The 20,635-nt window shown below is 42.0% G+C and overlaps 1 protein-coding gene and 1 pseudogene across 5 annotated transcripts in view; both read left to right on the forward strand.

Moving 5' to 3' along the window:
• CDKAL1 (CDK5 regulatory subunit associated protein 1 like 1) overlaps window positions 1-20,635 on the forward strand; it is a 657,744-nt gene that overhangs the window by 77,474 nt on the left and 559,635 nt on the right. The window lies entirely within an intron of this gene.
• Window positions 4,898-8,396, forward strand: LOC132497228 (prothymosin alpha-like; annotated as a pseudogene).

Below are 20,635 nucleotides of genomic sequence, written 5' to 3' on the forward strand. Positions count from 1 at the left end.
ACATTGTTCCCATAAAACTGATGCTTCATTTCCTATCAGAGAAAAAATACTTCCATGTGGATAGTCATATTCCGTTTTTTTTTTTTTTTTTCCGGTACGTGGGCCTCTCACTGCTGCGGCCTCTCCCATTGCGGAGCTCAGGCTCCGGACGTGCAGGCCCAGCAGCCATGGCTCACAGGCCCAGCTGCTCCGTGGCATGTGGGATGCTCCCGGACCGGGGCATGAACCCGCATCCCCTGCATCGGCAGGCAGACTCCCAACCACTGCGCCACCAGGGAAGCCCATATTCCATGTTTTTTAATGCCTTTCATTCTCTTGCAGTTTTTTGGTGGCAGCCTTATATTCTTATGTTGCCGAGCAGCCTGTCCCTCTAATTGCCTCTTGGTTTCAAAAAAAAAAAAAAAAAAATGATGTTTACAGAAAATCTTTTCCTTTTCCTTTTCCCTTTCTAAGCCATTTGAGAGTAAGCTGTTCACTTTTGCCTCATCACTCCCAAATACTTTAGTGTCTGTTTTCTTCAAAGTTATTGTCCAACAAGAACCACAACACTGCCATCAAAAATGGGAATTGGCCCTCAGACCTCCCTACCATCTCTCCTTCACTCCTCACACAGGTTATCCCTATAATGTCATTTATAGCAAGAGGATTTTGCATTGAGGTGTCATGTCTCCTTAAGACTTTTAAAATCTGGACCAGTTTCTCTCTCTCTCCTTGCCTTTTTATCATTGTCATTTTTGAGGAGTACAGGCCAGTTACTGAATGATCCTCCCATGATTTGTGTTTGTCTAATGTTTCTCCTGAGTAGGTTCAAGTTGGGCATCTTTGGTGGGAATATCTTCAAAATCGATCCTCTGAGTGCATCCTGTCAAGTGACACCTGATTTGGATTTGTCCCATTACTGGTGATGTTAACTTTGATCAGTTGATTAAGGTGATGTCTGCCAAATGTCTGTTCTGTAAGGTTATTTTTTTCCTGTTGTTAATAATGTATTTTGTGAGAGGGTTCCTTGAGCTATGTAAATTTCCTCATCAAACTTTCACCTCTCTCGAACTCCTGTACTCTGCTCCTTGGTGCGTCCCCACAGAGCTGGCCTCCTCACCCCTCCCAGATTCCAGTGCCCTGTGAGCACACCCTCCTAACACCTCGCAGGGCCATCCTCCTGCGTGCATACTTTCCTCACCCTGTTTATGGTCTGACAGCAGACACCGGGCAGCTGCCACCACCTGCTCCATGCGGCGGCCCTCGTCACCTCCATTGGGCTTGGGCTTCACTGGCCAGGCTGTCCTTATGTGCATATGCCCATCTCACTGTGCTCCAGCTCTGACACCCACTCTGGGCTGCCCCCTGCAGGGATGCCATTCTTGCATTTCCTCGGCGCTGAGACCCTGGGCTGGGCTGCGCGCCTTGGTGGATGCTCCTGCTCTGCTCAGGTTGTGCCACCTGGTGTCAGGCCACTCTCCTTTGTGACCGTCCCTCCCTTCTTCATTTCTCGTCCACTGTTCCCCCATGCAGAGTCACCCTCCTGTACAGATGCCTTTCTCCTCCTGCTTGTGCTCTGACAACCTCCTCCCCTTGGATGGGCTCTGATACCACCCACCTCCCCCAGCGTGACTGCTGACCTTGCTCAGCCCCACCCCATCGCCTTGTACACACTCAGTATGGAAGGCGGGGAGGGTGAGGGGTGCTCCGGTCTCCTCTTTGCTGTTACATTCTTATCCAGCCCCCCGATGTTTGCCTTCTCATCTGTGCTTTCTACTTCATAGCTCCTTATATGAGGAGTATAGATAATTTATAGCATTCTAAATGTAAACTTTATTTTCTTTCTTTTTTTAAAAAAAATTAATTAATTAATTTTTATTTTTGGCTGTGTTGGATCTTCGTTGCTATGCGTGGGCTTTCTCCAGCTGTGGTGTGTGGGCTTCTCACAGTGGTGGCCTCTCTCGTTGTAGAGCACGGGCTCTAGGCGTGCAGGATTCAGTAGTTGTGGCTCACGGGCTCTAGAGCGCAGGCTCAGTAGTTGTGGCGCACGGGCCTAGTTGCTCCATGGCATGTGGAATCTTCACAGGCCAGGGAATGAACCCATGTACCCTGCATTGGCAGGAGGATTCTCAACCACTGCGCCACCAGGGAAGCCCTAAATGTTATTTTCTATAGAGGATAGTAGATGACTATAATCTGTGACTAAATGTGCAAAGCTTAGTTGTTGTAGGCATCACAAAAGAGGTAATCCCTATACATGGGAGTTAAAGGCAACATGGCCATTTCCATCAAAAGGGAAATTGATAACGCAGATTTCAAAGTGCTTCAGTTCACCTGTTAGAGACACAAGTCGTCCTGGCCCTGCCTCCTGATTTCCAGTTTAGGATACCTCTCTGCAAGTCACAACATCTTTCTATCCCTGTTTCCTCATCCATAAGATGGGGATCATAAATACTTACTTCATGGGGCTGCTGGGGAGATTAGATGAGATAAAGTATTTGAAAATGCTACGTAAAGGGTAAAATGCTATGCACATGTGGTTATTTAGTTCTAATTTATTGCATAGTCAAATGGAAATCTACAGGAAGTTAAGTCAAGCATTTTAATTGCACTTGTGATGTCTAGGCGAGTTCCCTCTGATTCATAAGGCAGAGGAGAGGTCAGCATAGTTTTTGCTTTTCGCTGCCACCTTAAGTCCATTGTTCTGTCACCATTACTCAGTCAGGCAAACACTCCTCTTTTGAAGTCCTGCCCACCCATTCTGCCTCTGTGACATATTTCCACCTCCTTGATGATTTTTACCCCTGGTGTACAGTAGTCCTCCTCACTGCGGTTCCTGGTGTCTGTCATCTTTGGTGACATCAACATCATTGACCTTATATGAGTTCTGTCATGCGTTTACAATTGTTTGTGGTGCAGTTCTGCTCACATAGATCACTGGATAGTACCTTAAAGTGAACGTGTCTAATGCCGAAGTTACACTCTTTCCTCTGACCTGCTCCTCCCTACGGCTTCCAGTTACGTTACTGGTGTCACTCTTTGCATTAGCCTTGTAGGTTAGAAACCTTAAATCTTCGCTCTGTCATTTCCCATATCTAGTAAGTCATTGAGTTCTTTTGTTTTTGCAGAAAACTCTTTCCCACTGGAGGCTTCCTTTTCCCATAATTAACAGCCTACCTCTGTCCCTTGTTATCTAATCTCTGAACTATCGATATAGCCTTCTTCAAGGCCAGTGTTAGAACCTTGGCTTGGCAGGTTCCAGCATGAATTATTCCATCCAGAATAATTGGATGAAGAGAGGGCCCTTGGGGTCAAAGTCAACTCTCTGAGGGGCCAGCCCTTCCAGATGAGCCATTTGGATGCTATAGAACATGTCTCCAGAGACCTTACGAACCTCCAGATGGTTGGGATCAGGCTTGGGGAAGAAGCTCTGCCTTGTTAGGCCCAGACTCGTGTCTGAAAGCCTCTAGAATCTAGGAAGACCTGATGTTTAGAATATGAGTGCCATTATCAAAATACAGCTACTGGGCTTCCCTGGTGGCACAGTGGTTGAGAGTCTTCCTGCCGATGCAGGGGACATGGGTTCGTGCCCTGGTCCGGGAGGATCCCACATGCCGCGGAGTGGCTGGGCCTGTGAGCCATGACCACTGAGCCTGTGCGTCCAGAGCCTGTGCTCCGCAACGGGAGAGGCCACAACAGTGAGAGGCCCAAGTACCGCAAAAAACAAAACAAAACAAGAAACAAACAAACAAAATACAGCTACTGTTAATATTTTGGTATATTTCCTTCTAATCTATTTTTTTAAAAATTTGTTTTATTTATTTATTTTTGGCCGCATTGTGTCTTTGTTGCTGTGTGTGGGCTTTCTCTAGTTGTGGCCAGCGGGGGCTGCTCTTTAGTGTGGTGCACGGGCTTCTTATTGCAGTGGCCTCTCTTCTTGCGGAGCACGGGCTCTAGGCACGCAGGCTTCAGTAGTTGTGGCTAGGGGGCTCTAGAGCACAGGCTCAGTAGTTGTGGCGCATGGGCTTAGTTGCTCCCCGGCATGTGGGATCTTCCCGGACCAGGGCTCGAACCCATGTCCCCTGCATTGGCAGGTGGATTCTTAACCACTGCGCCACCAGGGAAGCCCTCTAATCTATTTTTTTTTTTGGTGGTACGTGGGCCTCTCACTGTTGTGGCCTCGCCCGTTGCGGAGCACAGGCTCCGGACGCGCAGGCTCAGCGGCCATGGCTCACGGGCCCAGCTGCTCCGCGGCATGTGGGATCTTCCCGGACAGGGGCACGAACCCATGTCCCCTGCATCGGCAGGTGGACTCTCAACCGCTGCGCCACCAGGGAAGTCCTCTAATCTATTTTTAATGCATAGGGTTTTTATTTTACTTTTCCTATAATTATATGTATAAATTTCATAATGTATTAAATGAAAAAATTATTTCTGTGATAATTTTGTAAGTGTAATTAAAAAAAATTATCAGTACACAGTGTTCCATAGAATGAAAAGTTGCTGCTGTTATTTGTTCTTGTTAGAGCAAGAAGGTCCCCTGGAAGAAATATCAGATTCTCTATCCGAGCTTGACCCCAGCTTCTGCTGAAAGTAGTATTTCTCTAGAGTTAACTTTTTGATTACTGACAAGAACTAGTCTATTTGCCCCGGAAGTTTGGTCTTGATGAGTACTCATTAATGCACCTTTCTGCTGCCCTGATCTTTGCTACTTTGCTCATTTGTTTGTTCATTCATGCATTTCCCCTCCCCGCTCCCTTTCTTTCGTACTCTCTCTCCCTGCCCTGCCTTCCCCTCTTTGCTTCTCTCACTCCCTCCTTCCCTCTCTCACTCCCTTCCCTTCCTCCCTTCTTTCCCTCCATCCACAATAAGAGCATATTTTCTTCTAAGTCCTCAGCTTGGCTCTGGGGATTTAAAGATGAACAGACAATTGAGGGACGCATACGAAGGGGGGGACACATGTATGAATCTTTGCCAGGATGTGCCACTGGCTCATCTGTGCACACACGGGGAGCAGTGCCTTACTCTTTCTGAAGAGGGTAGAGAAGGCTTCCTGGGTGATGACGTGTACCTGAGTCGTGAAAGGTGAGTAGGAGTTTGCTAGAGCTGGTGGGTGGAAGAGACATTTAGGCAGAGGGCACAGAAGTGAGAACAGTGGTGATGGTGTGGCTCAAGCTTATCTGTAGTATTTTGTTATTGTTGTTGTGTTTTTTAAGCAGTTTTATTGAGATAATGATTCTCCTACCATACACCATTTGAAGTGTACAATTAAGTAGTTTTTAGTGTATTCACAGCATTGTGCATTCATCACCACAGTCAATTTAAAACATTTTCATTGCCCCAAACAAACCGCTTTAGCTGTCACCCCTCAGTCCTCCTTGCTTGCTTTCCCAGACCTGGGTAATCAACAGTCTGCTTTCTGTCTCTTTTGACATTTCATTTAAGCGGAATCATATGACGTGTGTTGCCTTGTGACTGACCTCTTTCACTTACCAGGTTTTCAAGGTCCATCCGTGTTACAACATGTATCACTACTTCATTTCTTTTTATTGCCTAATAATATTCCATTGTATGGATATACCACATTTTATTTCTCTGTTCATCACCTGATGGATGTTTGGGTTTTTCCTACTTCTTGGCTATTAGGGATAATGCTGCTATGGACATTGATGTACAATTTTTTGTGTGGACATATAGTTCTATTTCTCTAGGCTATACACCCAGAAAAGGAATTTCTAGATCATACGTTAACTCTATGCTTAACAATTTGAGGAACTGCCAGACTGTTAGCTCTACTAATAGTCAAATTAGCCATACTATTTTACATTCTGATCAGCAGTGCATGATGGTTCCAATTTCTCTATGTTCTCGTCAACACTTGTTATTATTTTATTTAATTTATTTTTATTATAGCCATCCTAGTAGATGTGAAGTGGTAACTCCTGGTAGTTTTTTTTTTTTTTTTTAAGTGCTTGAAATTTTATTCACTGCATGATTTAATTCATTTTCTGACGTGTATTAGCCACTTGCCTTTTTTGTTTTTTTTTTGCGGTAGGCGGGCCTCTCACTGTTGGTGGCCTCTCCCGTTGCGGAGCACAGGCTCCGGACACGCAGGCTCTGGATGCACAGGCTCAGCAGCCATGGCTCACGGGCCCAGCCGCTCCACGGCATGTGGGATCTTCCTGGACCGGGGCACGAACTCACGTCCCCTGCATCGGCAGGCGGACTCTCAACCACTGCGCCACCAGGGAAGCCCTCTCCTGGTAGTTTTGATTTGCATTTTCCTGATGGGTTTTGATGTTGAGCATCTTTTCATGTGATGATGATTTATTTGTATATCTTTGAAGAAATGTCTATTCAGAGCTCTTGACCATTTTTAATCAGATTATTTGCCTTTTTAAAATCATTGAATTGTAATTTTTTTTTTTATAAATAATATTCTTTTTTCTTTTTTTTAAACCTCACATTTGTTTATTTATTTATTTTTGGCTGTGTTGGGTCTTTGTTTCTGTGCGAGGGCTTTCTCTAGTTGTTGCAAGTGGGGGCCACTCTTCATCGTGGTGCGCGGGCCTCTCACTATTGCGGCCTCTCTTGTTGCAGAGCGCAGGCTCCATATGCGCAGGCTCAGTAGTTGTGGCTCACGGGCCTAGTTGCTCTGCAGCATGTGGGATCTTCCCAGACTAGGGCTCCAACCTGCGTCCCCTGCATTAGCAGGCAGATTCTCAACCACTGCGCCACCAGGGAAGCCCGAAGTGTAATAATTTTTATATTGTCTCTAGTGTTTTGAAGCAAAGTTAAGACTAGAATACTTTACTTTTGACTTTAAGTAGAAAATGACTCAATCAAAATTTTGAATCACCTAAAAGAAAGAAAATTTAAATCTGAAAAGTAGATTTGGAGATAGGGGATATCAATATTAATTTTCAAAAGTGGTAACATTAATATATTCCACAAGTCAAATTCTAGTTCAGTGATCTTACTCGTTTTATTAAGCTAATTCTCCCTATTTCTGTGCACTGGTGTCAGATAATCAAATACTCGCTTCTCTCAGGAAGTCCCCAGCTGCTGTGACAAATGGGCAAGGTTTTCTAATCTTTTTCTAATCGATTTCTTTCCCAAATTATCCTTTAAGGCAATGGTTTTTCTTCTCTTTGTCTCTTATTCTTTGTCTCAAATTGGTAAAACATATCTGTAATTTTAGAAAGTTTGATACTGTCATTTGGGGATATTATTTATGAATATCTGTCAATCAGTTGAACAGCAATTATTGGTTGCCCGCTTAGGTGTACAGTTGGCTCATTTTGTTTCTCTGCGGGAGTCATAGTCAAAATATATAACTTTGGTGTGGTGTGGGCATTAACAAGTCCGAATGGGCACTGGCTTTAAAGTACTTCACTCACAGTCAGTTTCATTATTCCAGTCATAGATCTTTGTTATTCTTCATTGTACTTTGAAGTCCAGTGAACCTATGCCTAGTCCATAGCTTTATTTTTGATCTGGATCTTTCCTCCCTTGGCAGTATCCTATGGATATTTCTCTTTTGATTACCAAACTGGTAATTGTTTTGACCCAGTAAGTTTGCTGGGTCAAAATCCTAGAGGTAGCTCTGGTATTAGCGAAAATAATATTCCGCAGATAACCGAAACTTCCCTTCAAGGAGATACTTCTGTATTCTAGAATTGGTCATGGAAGTGTGCCATTCCAAGCAGATGAATCAAGTTATCGATTTGTGCTAAACAGTTGAGCATTGTATATAATCTGGAAACCAGATGTTTTGCAAATATGCTAGTGAGTGGTTTCTCTAGGTTGTTATGATTTGCTCTTTGGCTAAATAGAACTCTCTTCAATATACCACTTTTAAAATGTCTGAATCAGGAAGGAAATTTTCCATGGAATACATGAATGTAAAGATACAGTTGGACTCGTCGGCTGCTCTGAAAAGCCATCTTTTCATTGTCCCTGAGACTGGCTCCCTGTTCACTGCAGCCACAGGTCTGTATGCCTCCTCCGCAGACATGGACTCAGGCTGCTTCACTGCCAGAGTCCCCGAACTGGGACTTTCTTTTTGGTCTGTTGCATTGGATCTCTGGTGTGCCCCACCGTGTCAGACCCGGCCATGGACACCAGCTCTGAGGTCATCACCAAGGACTTAAAGGAGAAGAAGGAAGTTGTGGAGGAGGTAGAGAGTGGAAGAGATGCTGCTGATGGAAAGGCTGATGAGGTAGCTGGGGAGCAGGGGGCTGCCAGTGAAGTGGAAGAAGGTGGGGAGCAGTGGAGGAGGGGGAAGGGGGCTGTGGGGAGGAAGAGGGTGGAGTGAAGACAAGGAGGCTGAGGCAGCTCTGGGCACATGGGCAGCTGAAGGTGACAAGGATGACCGTGTTCACACCAAGAAGCGGAAAACTGATGAGGATGACTAGACAGCACAACAGAAACAGTTAAACTAAGAAGAAAGGGCTGCGGGGGGAAGGCCGCCCTGAGCCATTCACTCCCCACTTCCTCTCTCAGAATCTAAACATGATTACCTTGGAGGAGAGAGGCCCCCAGGCTGCCCACTGCGGGCAGAGTCACCTGGAGGTGACGTGTGCTCCCCACCACCCAACCCAACCCACAACGTGAATTTACAACAGGAGAAGAAAAAAACCCAGATCTTTCAAGGTCCTGCTTCTTTTCTTAAAGGTGACATGCAAGACAAACGTATGGTTACCAAAGAGGAAAACGGGGGTGGTGGGGGATGAATTAGGTGTTTGCTATTAATATATACACACTACTGTATGTAAAATAGATAACCCACAAGGGCCTACTGTAGCACAGGGAACTATATTCAATATCTTGTAATTACCTATAATGGAAAAGAATCTGAAAAAGAATAGATTTGTATATATATCAATATGTATATGTTTGTATAAGTGAATCACTGCTGTATGTTTGAAACTAACACAACACTGTAAATCAGCTAAACGTCAATTTAAAAAAAAGTGCTTTCAAAAGGAAGATTTGTTTGTATTTTAATTTGCATTTTTATTTTTGAACATACTGTTAGGGGTCAGCCATTTTTAATGATCTTGGATGACCAGACCAGCCTTCGGAGTGTTCTCAGTCCTACTTCAGACTTTACTTGTTGTGTGACCGTGTTCTTTATAATCTCAAAGGAGAAAAAACAACTGGTTAAAAAAAAAACAAAGCAAAAGCAACAACAAAAACAGTCTTATTCCCAGAATGCCAGTAACTTTTTTGGGGTATGTACTTAGCTGTATTATAAGTAGTTTTATGAGATGGTTATAAAGGCCAAAGATAAAAGATTAATTTTTTCCCCTTTTTTTCTCTATGAAGTGACTGTTTATTTTTTTTTGGTCTGTTGATGTATGTGTGAAACACTGTTGTCCAACAATAAACTGGAATTTTATTTTACTGAGTTCTTTAAAAAAAAAAGATACAATTATATATTTTTAAACAATTCTATTTTTTGGTTTGTAGCAAATTCTCAATAATGAATTATTTTCTCCTTAGCAAAATATAGTTGCAGTTGGCTGCCAATAGTGTGTATTTTATTCACCCAGTTTTCATTGTCCACATGTATAAATTATCCATGATAATCTAGTTAAAACAAAACAACTCTTGCTTCCCTTTGGTTCATTGATAGTTTTCATAATTGCTGTAATGGCAGCCGTAGGGAGGGAGGAGACTTATACAAGGGTGGCAGCCGTGGAGATAAATAGCAGACACCTTCACATTCTTTGGAGGTAAACTCCTTTGGGAGTTGCTGGATTTGCTGCGGGAGATGGTGAGGTGAAAGGAATGATGAATGATGACTCCCGAGGTTTCTGGTTTCAGCATGAGTACACCTAGATGTACTCTTAGATCTGAGATGCCATTTATGGAGATGGGGAATTCTGGAAGATGGAAGGTTTAGTCATTTGCCTGCTGGCTCTCAGTTTCAGTTCCCTGATTTCCTCTGTCCTCTGTATTGCATGGAACTGCATTTCAGTCTCCTTGCCTTTTGGATCTTGTGGTTAGATTTGGCCAACAGGAGGCGCTAATGGAAGCCTGGCGGATGGGAGTAGGGAGAAAGTAGGGTGGTTTCCTCCCACGCTTTTTGCTCTGGGTCCGGTTCCAGGAAGTGGCAGTTTCATTCCGGTGGCTTCCGTGCCTGTCAGACAGCTCCTCCCTTCGCTGCAGTGCTGCTTTCCGATGGGCAGCTCCTGTTGTTGCCCTTGCCCCCCGCCAGTGATCACAGCTTCTGGGCTCTTCCAGTCAGTCCCTCCAGCCCTTAGGCTGATAATGGCTTCCTGCTGTTACTCATCTCCTGGTTGTTTCACCCTTCCCCATTTGGTGAAGACATTTGGTGTCTTGCCTTTTCCATCGCCCACGTAACCACACTTCTGTATTAATTTTTCTTTATCTTAACGTCTAGAGTGGTTTCTGTTTTCCTAACTAGAACCTGAAAATTGGAGAGTTCAGTTTTGGAAATGGTCTGTGTCCAGTTTAATATTTTTTCAGTATGTTCCAGTGGAGATGTTACTAGATGAGTTGTGTAGTGAGCTCAGATGGATGTCTGAACTGGGAGAATAAATTTGGGTATCACCTCTCAGTGCACTGGTAGTATTTAAAACCGTGAGAGATATGGTTGGAATCATCCAGTGAATAGATGACAAGGGAACCAAAATCTAGTCCTAAGGAACTCTACTTCATGGAGGGCAGATGGGAATGGATAAAGTAGAGCAGCCAAGGAAGTAGGAGGAAAACAGGAGAGTGATGCTATCCGCAACGTAAAGAAAACAGTGTTTGACTGCATGGTGCGCTGTCTGTGGCATTTGGCATCAGTTCCCTCGATAAAAGTGGTTTCCGGGGAATGGAGAGTGGTTGATGGTCTTCATCAAAATGAAGTGGTCCAAGAGTGGATGGGAGGTGGCAGAGGATATCTAGTACAGAGAGACACATCTTTCCAGATGTTTGACTATGGAAGGGAGTAAAGAAATGGGAAGATAGGAGGATTAAGACAAGCTACAGTCTTTACAGTTGCTTTTTTACTTTGAAGATGCTTACATTTTGAATAGGTTCAAAAATAAAAAGTAAGTTATACAAGGAAAAAAATCTTCCTCTCGTCTCCCATCAGTCCTATTCGACTCCTTCCTCCCCATCCCAGCCATTGCTATTTGTTTCTGATGTACATCCAAAATACAAGCAAATGGGAATATGTATTCTCAGTTTCCAGTGGTAGCATAGTATATATATATATTTTTAGTGTCTTATTATTTTCTTTGAACAATGTGTCCTGGAGATCTTTTTATATTAGGACTTCAAGGTTATTCTTTTTTTTTTCTTTTGTAAGTAGCTTATAGGAGTCTTAATTCTTTTTTTTAATTTAATTTTTATTTTATATTAGAGTATAGTTGATTTACAATGTTGTGTTAGTTTCAGGTGTATGGCAAAGTGATTCAGTTACACATATACATTTATCCATTCTTTTTCAGATTCCTTTCCCATATAGGTTATTACAGATTATTGAGTAGAATTCCCTGTGCTATACAGTAGGTCCTTATTGATTATCTATTTTATATATAGTCATGTATATATGTTAATCCCAAACTCCTAATTTATCTCTCCCCCCATAGGAGTCTCAATTCTGAATAAACTAAAATGTGTTTAGTCAGTCACCTTTTGCTGTTAGAAATAAAGCTGCAATTAATGACTTTGCACCTGTGCAAGTATGTTTGTCGTAGCTAAATTCTTGGAACTGCTTGGTCAGAGGATATGCATTTGCCATTTCGGGAGATCATGTCAAATTGCCTCCATAAGTGGTGGCCTAGTTTATATTCCCACCAGCAATGCATGAGAGTGCCTGTTTCCTCACGGTTACATCAGTTCAGTGTGTTATCAAATTTTTGGGATTTCGACAATATAGGAAGTGAAGAAAAATGGTACAGTTTTTTTGGGGGGTGCAGTTTTAGTTTTCATTGATTAAGAATGGGGTTCAACATCTTTTTGTATGTTCAAGAGCCATATGTGTTTCTTCCTTCGTAAACTGTTCATAGACTTTGCCCACTTTTTTTCAATTAGATTTTGGTCATCTCAACATTTGAATTTTACTTATTAGGCCTGAGGGCCTAAAGGCTCAGTGTGGCAGGAACATAGTAGCATACAAGGTGGGCTTTGGGTAGAGGGGTGGGGACCAGATCTTGCAGTCCCCTCTGAAGTCCATTTGGTGTATTTATTGCTTCTTAGTTTACAAGCCTATTTAACACCTAGAAATAGATATCCTTTTAGGGATTCTTTGAACACAGTGACTTCTGAAGTAATTATGTATAGGGATCAGCAGAGCAATTTGATCTGGAAGGAGACTGGGGGAGTATTAGCAGTGCTCTGTTGTACATGGTAAGTAAACGGTCTGTCTGTCTAGCGCTCTGATTTTGACTATGACCGGGTGTGTTTCGCTATATAATTAATCTTCAGTAGTTACTGGTAGAGTTTTGCCAGCTATTATTTCTCATTTAGGAGAAAAAAATGTTCTTTTCCTTTCATACAGTAAGCAGAGTTCAAGCTGACCCTTGGTTTCCTCATCTTATTTCTGTGAAGCACTCAGCATGACTGTTTTATTTTTTATTATTTTTTTCTTTTTGCGGTATGCGGGCCTCTCACTGTTGTGGCCTCTCCCGTTGTGGAGCACAGGCTCCGGATGCGCAGGCCCAGCGGCCATGGCTCACGGGCCCAGCCGCTCCGCGGCATATGGGATCCTCCCAGACCGGGGCACGAACCCATATCCCCTGCATCGGCAGGCGGACTCTCAACCACTGCGCCACCAGGGAGGCCCAGCATGACTGTTTTAAAAGAACAAACTCATTATGTGTGTAATCTCCAAGTGTAAGTGCTTTCCCCAGGAGCTGCTATGTTCTACGTCACTCAGAAACATGACGAACAGTCACCAACACTGCACAGTGGAGGGGGCTCTGTTCTTGCTATCCGTATTTCAGTGTGGGAGCTAGAGATACTCTGTCAGTCTGTCCTTCTCTTTCATTTCTCCTCTTCATCTTTCCTACACCTTCTTTTTCTCCCTGTCTTCTCCCCAGCCTCCCACCCCTCCAAGCCTAGCTGGTTAAAGGGAGCATTCTTTGTCATGGATCACTTTGCTTTTATAAAATAGATTTTGAAAGCATGGTTACTCCATGCTGTGCATTTACACAGGCCCTACAAAGAACAATAAATGAAATGTGGAAGGAAAATATGAATCTGTTGACCAGAATTTTTGTTTTGCCTTTTATTGGTTTTAAGATGTTTTTCAATATGCTCCTTAAAGGTGCTTTAAAATTTTTGTATTATAGCATGCTCTATTCTCTGAGTTTTTAGTAGGCATCCAGTGATTTGTATTACATAAATAAACTCCCAGCTGTGATTAAACATAATGGACATTTGAACTGTTTGGACTTGCCTTGCCTTCCAGAGTTCTGTGGTAAAAAATTCCCCCCAAATGCTGTTGGGTCCAAAATAATCAAGACTTTCCTCCCTCTTCGTTTTGTTCTTAGTGAATTTTTATTTGTATCAGCTTGCTTAGCTGCCTTACTTAAATCTATGGATTTAAGTAGCTGTAAGGCTCCTCTTACTGTTTGAGGCTGCTCCTCTAGTTGACTTTCAGATGGAACAGTTGTGTAAGGTAAACGGTTTATTGTGGGTACTGTTGATATGAACCATGCCCATCTCTTCTGTAATGCCACCATTATACAGAAGGCTGCAGGGGGAAGGGAAGACTGGTTGCTTTGAAAGTCAGCCTGTGCTCTGCAGTAATGCTCCTGCACTCAGTATTTTTTTTTTTGTTTGAATTTTATTTTATTAACTTTTTTAATATAGCAGGTTCTTACTAGTTAAACATTTTGTATGCACTCAATATTAATTCTTTCTTTACCTGCCTGTTTCCCACTGATAATGGAAGGCCAAGAGCTGACATGTTCAAGCTCTTGGAAATTTTGGAAATAGCCAAACAGCTCCTTTTGAAGCCTGGTTATTTGTCTTATTAGAAGTAGTATCATGAGGCAACCTCAGGGTCATGTAATACATTTTTTACTTTGTTTTTAGGTGTTGTCTATATTATTATTATTATTAATTAATTAATTTATTTTTTTGCGGTACGTGGGCCTCTCACTGTTGTGGCCTCTCCCGTTGCGGAGCACAGGCTCTGGACGCGCAGGCTTAGCAGCCATGGCTCACTGGCTCAGCTGCTCCGCGGCATGTGGGATCTTCCCGGACCGGGGCACGAACCCGTGTCCCCTGCATCGGCAGGTGGACTCTCAACCACTGTGCCACCAGGGAAGCCCTATATTATTTTTGATCAAGAAGCAAAGAGCCCCTAATGAGGCATTCTAATTTCCTTAAATTTACAGTCTCTGAAGTCAGTTTGTCTGGATTTCTAATTCTGGCCCCCTCTCTTTCTGTGTGATTTTAGGCAAGTTACTTATCCTTTCTAAGCCTTAGATTCCCCCTCTGTAAAACTGGAGTAAAAGTTGAACCCACCTCAAATTGGGAGGATTAAATGGGAAAAAAAAAAAAGAGTATGACGTGCTTGGCTCATTGCTGGGTGCATAATATGTACTCAATAATGTTAGCTATTATCATTATTGCCAATCAGATTTTTATTACTTTGGATTTAGAAGTAATTTATCTTGTATACATAAAGAAATAGTTTGGAAAGTAAATGCGTTTCGATTAAAACAAATAATAGTTTGTTTCTCCATCCTCACACTCAAAGTGAGTGGTGTGTCAATGACCATCATTTTCTTGGTTCAGTGAGTGCAAAAGCTTTTAGCAGTGGGGAGAAAAGTCCCAGAAAATGTATATCAGGTCACTGTTTTCATGATGGATCACAGCAGGAAAATAGTTTATGTTCTTACCTTAAAATGAAAGAACACTATTGATTCTGAGCCCTATGAAAAAGGAAATTAAAAAAAAATTTTTAAAGGCTTGATTAGTTTTTTTTAGTTTAGTTTAAATGCTGTTAGAAATTCAAACAATGAAGACAGAGGTAAATTAAATATTAATGTGTCCCTTCTCAGGGTTAAACTTTATAAAATTATAAAAGTAATATGCATGCAAGTTTAAACAGAAAAAAAGAGACTATAAAAGTGCATATTAAGACCATATTGGAGACCAACTGAACCTTCATCTTATTTCCAAGGGCAAACACCTCAAACAGTTTCATATTTATGCTTCGAGAATTTTTTTTTTTAACTTAGAACAGGATTTCCTCTTTTTCCATTTTAAAACACGAGTGAAATACAAGACCTACTCTTCACCTTGCTTTCATCTGATGATATAACAAAGATTATTATAAATTAGTACTTACAGATTTATCTTGCCTTTTTAACAGCTGAATGGCATTTTAGATGCAGTCTCATAATTTATTTAACCAGTCTCCTTATAATGGATATGTAGGCTTTCCAAGTTTTTTGCTTTGTCAGTAATCTTCCATGTGAATTTTAAAATTTATATGTATGTACATATATATGTATATGTATATCTGTGTGTTTGTATATAAATATGTGTGTGTGGTGCAAGTATCCTACAAGCATGTGTAGGAGAAATTCTCATGCACATTTAAATTTTTGACAGCTATTCCCATGTTGCATTCCAAAGAGTTTCGTCAGAATAGACTCCATCAGCAGAGTAGAGCTTGCCAGCTTCCCCATTCCTTTGCTAGCACTAAGTAGTACCATACTTTCTAATGTTTTCCAATTTGGTATGAGCACAAAGGATCTTATTTCATTTCACATTAAAAAAATTCAGTGAGATCAGTGTACATCGGGGTAAAGTTCTAATAGAGCAAACATCTAAATGTAAAACCCTATGTGTATTAAAATAAAAACATGGGTGAATTCCTTAATAATCTGGGAGTAGAGGAAACTTTCTAATTATGACTGAAAATCTGGAAGCAGTAAGAGAAAAGTTTGATAGATTAGCAGATACAAACTATTATATATAGGATGGATAAACAACAGGGTCCTACTGTATAGCACAGGGAATTATATTAAATATCCTGTGATAAACCATAATGGAGAAGAATATGAAAAAGAATATATATATATGTATAACTGAGTCACTTTGCTATACAGCGGAAATTAACAGAACGTTGTAAATCAACTGTACTTAAGTAAAATTTAAAAAAGAAAAGTGTGATAAATTTGATATCCTGAATATAAAAAAGCATGAAGAAACTATAAAAAAATAAAATAACAAGCCAGGAGAAAATATTGTAACTTCTATCATAGACAAAAGATTAACATCCTCTTTGTGTGTGTGTGTATATTTGTGTGTATTTGTAATTTAAAACTAGAGATTAAAATGACTATCCTGATAGAAAAATGGGCAAAAGATCTGAACAGATGGAAAACGGGGGGGAACCCCCCCAACTCTGCAAAGGCCCTTAAACATGCGATAAAATGCTCAACTCATTCTTAATAAGAGAAATGCACAGTTCAAATCCCACTGGCTTCCTGTTTCTCACCGCATTGCCAGAAGTACAAAGGTTTGATAGCACACTCCATGGGTGATGCTGTGGATAGATGGGCAGTCTCATGCATTGCTCATGGGAATGTGAAGCCATGCACCCCTTATGGAGGGGAATTTATCCTTTGACTCAACAGTCACACCTTTTTGGACTTGATTCCACAGGTAATCTGGGAAAAATACAAAATGATATATGTACAGTGCTATTCATTGCAGCGCCATTTGAAATAATGAAAGACTGTAAGTAGTCAAATCTTGAGGTCTAGATTCCATGTGGCTAGCCTCAAGTGTGTAGCTTTTTACCCCAGTACTGATATCCCAGCTCTGGCATTAGCAATATTTGGCTTATGTGCAGATGATTTTCAACTGCATGTCACGGGTTAACAAGGACAGGTGTTGGAGGACAGGTCTCACGGTAGGTAGAATTGTTCCCTGGGTCTTCTCGAAGTCTGTGCCTCCAGTCTTGGTGCCTTCTTACTGCCTTTCCCTTCCATGGTCCGTTCTTGCCCATTTCCCTAGTCCTGTCCCCTGTGTTCTCCTCTCTAACTCTGTTTCCCTGTCCCAGACACTGGAGAACCTGACATGGATGCTCTGATTAAGGCAAGAACATAAGCTGTTAACTTTCTCTTAGTAGATAGTTAACCCAGAAACCTAATTACCTACTAGCAGTAGGATGTTTGAACAGTTATTTTATTTGGGGTGATGAGGTTCTAGAAACTGCACATCTTCTGGTATTTCCTGATTGTTCTAGATGCTGCTGCTCTAAGGTAGACATGCCAAATACTAGCTTATTTCTTCTGTTTCAGATGTATCTCACCCCCACCCTGCCTCCTATATTAATGTTTGAAGTTGGGATGTATCTTAAAACTTAAAAGAACAGAGAATAATGTTCCACCTCTCTTGAAAAGCTGTTACAAAGTTGGTTGTGTTTCTTTTTTTTATTTAAAAAAATATTTATTTATTTATTTTTGCGGTACGCGGGCCTCTTACTGCTATGGCCCCTCTCCATGCGGAGCACAGGCTCTGGGCGCATAGGCTCAGCGGCCATGGCTCACGGGCCCAGCCGCTCCACGGCATGTGGGATCCTCCCGGACCGGGGCACGAACCCGTGTCCCCTGCATTGGCAGGCGGACTCCCAACTACTGCGCCACCAGGGAAGCCCTGGTTGTGTTTCTTATAGTTGATGGCACTTAAAACCCAGGAAATGTGTTCATAGGGGGCAGAACATGTGGGATCACATTACTTACTGGCAAAATAGCCGTATACGATTTTCCCCCTCACTCCCCTTTGGTAGTGAGCTTGTTTTCTGTGTTATTTAAAAGCCTTAAAAAAGGGCCTTTGCTGGGTGATTGTAAGTTGGCACAGAGCAAGCAAATACTCAAAATTGAGAAAGGAAAATGAAAAAGGGTGGAGGACCATCTTATTTTTTTTGGTAACAATACCAGTATTTATACAGATATCTTTCTTGAACTCTTAGCATTTAACACAATTGAGTATTTCTTTTTAAAGTACTTGCTTCTCTGGATTTCTATGACACCATGCTCCCTAGTTTTTATCCCCTTATCTTATTGGCTGTTCCTTTTCCACGTCCTTTTCTCATCTCAACTCCATCAGACCTTTGAACAACCCGATGTTCTGTCTTCTGCTTTTTCTCTCTCCTTTTTCCCCCGACCCTATATTCTCTCCTTAGGTGAGCACATCCATTCCTATAAATTCAGATATCTTTTTAGGGTTTAGATTCTCCCATTTGTGTCTCCAGCCTGGAAGACTCCTGTGAGCTTTGGTTTCATATATACAAATGGCTGATCAGTATTTCTAATTGGACATTTAATAGGGATCTCAAACAAAACATGGCCACAACAGAACTATCGATTCTCTGTCCCCCAAATCCGTGCCTTTCCAAACCTCCCTCATCTCAATAAATGGCACTTCAGTAACGGATGCTCAGGCCAGCATCTTTTCCACGTGTTTAGGGATCCTACATGATGCCTTCTTGTACGACTTATACCTCATCTAACAGTGAATTCTTTTAATTCTGCCTCCAAAACATGCCTCCATTCACTTCTCATTCTCGCCATTGCTCTAATCCCAGTCCAGGTTTCCACGGTCTTTTGCTTACCCTTAGACCAGTGTGTCAGCTTCCAGCTGATTTTCTTGCCTTTACTTTTTTCCCCACTTCTTTTGCTTTTACCCCATCTACAGACTTTTATTCACAGTGTTTCCAGAATGGGATTTCTGAAGTAGGAATTAGTTCATGTTTGAAACCCAGTGGTGACTTCTCATTACTCTTAGAATAAATGTAATTTTCTTAACTTGCCAATATTATCTGGTTCCTGCCTACCTCTCAGACCTTTCTCTCCCTGGGTCCAACCACACTGGTCTTCTCTCTGTTACTGGAACATGGCAAGCTTGGGCCTGTTTCACGGCCTCTGCACTTGTGCTATTTTCTCCTTGGAATGCTCTTTCTTCTGATCTTTGCGTGGCAGATTCCTTCCCATTGTTTAAGTCTCAACTCAGATTTAAGCTTCCAGGGGAGACTTTTTTTTGACACCATTGTACTTGAACATTTGTTACTTTTTTTTTTTTTTTTTTTTTTTTTTGGCTGTGTTGGGTCTTCGTTTCTGTGCGAGGGCTTTCTCTAGTTGTGGCAAGCAGGGGCCTCTCACTATCACGGCCTCTCTTGTTGCGGAGCACAGGCTCCAGATGCACAGGCTCAGTAGTTGTGGCTCATGGGTCTAGTTGCTCCGTGGCATGTGGGATCTTCCCAGGCCAGGGCTCAAACCCGCGTCCCCTGCATTAGCAGGCAGATTCTCAACCACTGCGCCACCAGGGAAGCCCCCAAGGGAGACTTATTTTGACCAGCAACCCCACAATTATTCTCTATTCATTATTCTCTTTAATCATCTTAATATCATTGATTGGCACCTGAAATTATCTTGCTTATTTCTCTGTCTTTTGTTTTGGTCAGACTTCCTCTTTAAGGCTGTAAACTCCTTGAGGGTGGAAACTGGTTTCACTCTCATATCCCTAGTACTTAGAACAGAGCCTGACACATAGTAAATCCTCGTTGTGTTTTGGTAGTTGACTGATTTATGCTCATAAGTAGAACAATCTTTTGACAACATTAAGTAAGATATATTAGCACAAAACTGAGTTCAGAAATAATTGGATAAGAAACTCCTGTGTTCATCAGAGAAGGGACATTGTCTTTTTGGGGGTGGTTACCAAAAAGTTAGGTAATTTTGTGGGCATTTTGGTATATTCACAGGATTCCTGTTGATTGCAATTACTGGATCACCAAGCAGTATTCACTTTATTTTGTAAGTCAGTACATTTCAACATTGGCAAAATTCCAGACAGCTTAGAACAATATGCCTTATTTATTGCTGGAGTTCTCCTTGAGAGGGCTTTTGTTGAAGTATGGGGAGAGTTGTCTGATGATTTTACAGTGACTGAAGGGAAGAATGTGCCAGGATACAAAGTTGGCATCTGGCACAGATAGTTCTGTCTTTTTTTTTTTTTTTTTGCGGTACGCGGGCGTCTCTCTGTTGTGGCCTCTCCCGCTGCGGAGCACAGGCTCCGGACGCGCAGGCTCAGCGGCCATGGCTCACGGGCCCAGCCGCACCGCGGCATGTGGGATCTTCCCAAACCAGGGCACGAACCCGTGTCCCCTGCATCGGCAGGCGGACTCTCAACCACTGCACCACCAGGGAAGCCGAGATAGTTCTGTCTTTTGATTTTTGTTTGTTTGTTTGAAGTAAGTCTGTATCTCTGTATTTTTATCATTAGCTAACAGACATCCATGACTTTTTCTTATGTGCATAATACATTGCGCATAGTATTGCTTCGTCTTTCAAAATTCAACATTCATTCAGTAAATACTTATTTAATGAATATCTACCATGTACGAGGCACTGTAATAAGTGCTGGGGATATGGCTGTGAATAAGATAAAGTCTCAGCCCTAAATATTTGTTAAATAAATTGATGGCTTTCTTGGAGTTTATTTCAGAGGATTGGTATGGCCTTCAGAGCTTTAGGAAATTGGTAGATGGCATCTAACAAACCATATGCACGTGGTCCCACACATTATCCCTCTGTCATCTTTTTTCTTGTACCTACTTGTACATTGTCTAGTGTTCTATGGTTATTTGAATGTCTGTTCTGTG

Source organism: Mesoplodon densirostris, chromosome 10 (genome assembly GCF_025265405.1).
Source record: "Mesoplodon densirostris isolate mMesDen1 chromosome 10, mMesDen1 primary haplotype, whole genome shotgun sequence".
NCBI classification, from domain to species: Eukaryota; Metazoa; Chordata; class Mammalia; order Artiodactyla; family Ziphiidae; genus Mesoplodon; species Mesoplodon densirostris.